This window comes from Suricata suricatta, chromosome 8 (assembly GCF_006229205.1).
Source record: "Suricata suricatta isolate VVHF042 chromosome 8, meerkat_22Aug2017_6uvM2_HiC, whole genome shotgun sequence".
Lineage (NCBI taxonomy): Eukaryota > Metazoa > Chordata > Mammalia > Carnivora > Herpestidae > Suricata > Suricata suricatta.
Window position 1 is genome coordinate 59,271,626 of NC_043707.1, and position 3,103 is coordinate 59,274,728.

Here is a 3,103-nt window from a genome sequence, read left to right on the forward strand (position 1 = left end):
CCAGGACCATGGATTCTGATGAAATATATTTCTGTGGGACCTCAGAATGCAAACCTGGGCACCAAGCAGCTGGTAAACACACAACAATATTAGAAGATAAACCAATTTGTGTAACATTCTACTATGAGATACTTTGTGTGAAGAATGAAGCCATTTAAGATGAGCTCATTTACCTCTCCTCCACTGTAAAATTGTCTTGTCTTTGATTTTTGTCTCAGTCTCAGGAGAAAATCCTTTCAGAGTTAGCTAACCTTCCTATCATCTTACGGCAATCATATCCATTCCCATCTTCTCCTTTCTTGGCTTTACGGTTGGAGGGTAGTAATAAGAACAACGTTGATTGAATACTTACTGTGTTCAGGCACTGTCCAAGCTCTTTGATATACTATTTTTATCTACATTTTGCTAATAAACTGAAGTGCTCAGAGGGCATGTGACTTTTCCAAGGACATTCGGGTTTATGACGATGTGGGCTGGGGCTCACGGCAGGCAGGATGGAGATGACTTCAGAGAAGATCCATTCCTTGTTGGGGGGCCTGTGGCACAGACTCACGAGGACCTGATCTGGGCTGCCAGGGGGCCCAGTCCAATGAGCATGCTGGAGTGAGAACTGATCACTGCTCTAGCCCGGCAAGAAGCTAAGCTAACCTCGGGCCCGCTGACACTCCTTTGGTGTGCCTGAATAATATTTACATAGTAATAAATACTAATTTAACAAAAATTATGATTTAACTATAGGGGCACTGGAAGAGGGGAAGTGTATGGTACTGAGTGGGTGGTTCAAGACCACAGAATTCTCATCTTCCATGATATGAAGTCAATAGATGATTCTGAAACTGGTATATGACAAAATAGCAGCTTAAGCATATTTTTGGAAATATATCAAGAAATAGTTAAAATATTGGTGTTAGATACAGATGGCGGTATTCTCCCTGGCATGTTTAAGTAAGAAAGGGTATTCATCAAACAAGTCCAGGGACGACACCACAGAACTGGCTTGGAAAGGGAGCTGCTGTGGCTGCCCCCAGAACCAGCTGCATCCATGTGGTCAGGAAACTCCTGCTGCTAACACTAACCCCGGAATATAGTGCCTCTGCTCTGCCTGCACCAGTAAAAATGGACTCTAGCCCCCCTAGCCAGTTTCTCCACATTCTTTGCTTCTAAATCAAAGCATGTGATTAGTAGAACCTTAGTCACATCCCCCAATTCTGTAGCAAGGGAGGCTGGGACTTTCCCCCTAATTCTACTTTGGCAAAGTGGGGTTCCCTAATGTGGAGGATCATCAGACTATGAGAGGGCACTATATAGTGCCTGGTCTCTTCCTTCTCTCTCACCCACTGTGTCCCCAAATCAGTGAAATTCTGTCTAAAAATACCTCATAAGTAGCTTGTGAATCTACTCACTCTTTTCCACTTTCCCTGACATTTCTCTAGATTAAGTCACTTCAACAACGTCTCAGTTGGTCTCACTTTGTATAGTATTGCCTCTTTAGATGAGAACATAGGAAATGAGCTAGAAAAGGGGAAGAGAGAGAACCCTGGGATTTGTGGGTTTTCTAGAAATACTGTCAAATTAAAATGTCATGGCGGACAGTGCCAAAGGCAGAGATAAATCTAAATTGTTGCCAAAGAGATAATTTAGTACTTTTTTCAACAGAAACAAAACTCCTCCTTGCACCATAATGTTGCTGTGTGAACATATTCAGGGAAGTCATCGTGTGTGATGGTACAGATGCTCTGGACAGGGAGATCAGAGTTCAGGTTCTGTGATCTTGACTCTTTCTTTGGTCTTAAGCGTCCCCATAACTCTGAGCTTATTTGTTACAGAAGCATTAGAGAATTTCTATGGGATACTCAGGCATTTAAAAGCACTAAATTTGGGGTGCCTGGGTAGCTCAACTGATTAAGCATCTGACTTCAGCTCAGGCCACGATCTCTCTCTACCCTTCCCACCCCCTCAAAAAATAAACATTAAAAAATATTTTAAAAAATAAAAAAATTAAAAGCACTAAAATTGCCAGTGTCCAAATAACTAAACAAATGATGGTCCACCTACACACCAAAATGCTATATAGTTATTTAAAAGAATGCTATAACTCTATACTAACATGAAATAATTTCTAAGATATTCTGAGTGAAGAAAACAGTATAGAAAAATATACATAGAATGTGAGCACTGTGTGTGTGTGTGTGTGTGTGTGTGTGTGTGTGTGTGTGCGCGCGCGCGCACTTTTCATGAATGTAGGCACATTTATGTTTGTAAATTCACAGGCCATCTTTGGAAGGGCTCGCAAATAAGTGGCAATAGTGATTGCCTTCGGAGAAGACAACTAAATGGCTAAAGGTGGGGTTAGGTGGGGATTCATTATCTTTTGAATTTTGGTCCATGATATTACCATCATCAAAAAATTATTTTTTAATGTTTATTTATTTTTGAGAGAGAGAGAAAATGCCTGTGAGTGCTAGTGGGGGAGGGTCAGAGAGAAGAGGAGACAGAAGATCCAGAGCAGGCTCTGAGCTGTCAGCACAGAGCCTGATGTGGGTCTGGAACCCACACACCATGAGATCATGACCTGAGTCCCCATAATTTTTTTTAAAGAACCCAGAATTACCTCCTACCTGTGAAGGCTGAAGAGATCAAGGTTGAGAGAGAATTAAATTTGGGCCTGGATGCAGCAGGACCCTGGGGCTCCTCTTTTACCCATACTTGTCTACGTCTTCACTTTTCTTCTTTTCTGAAGAATTTATCTTTAGTTTAAATATTTACAGATGTGTGGTTTACCAGGTAGGGTTTTCATTATGCCATACATTATCAAATTTTCAAGTTTCTCTGCTGGAAACAGATGAATTAAATTCTATCAAATGTTCCAAATGTGTCAGTCATGAAAAGTGGAAGGACTTTTAATAGGAGTTCTTTGGATCCAGAGCTTACAAATAATTCTGCCAGATAGTTTTATAAGGGCCTGCAGGCAGCATTTTGCAGTGTGTAGAATGCATGCACATACGTTATCACTTGATGCTTTGCACAGAAGCTCCATGTGATTCTTGCTATTCTCAGCTTTGTCCAAGATCTAAAATTAGAACCAGGCTGACATTACATTTCA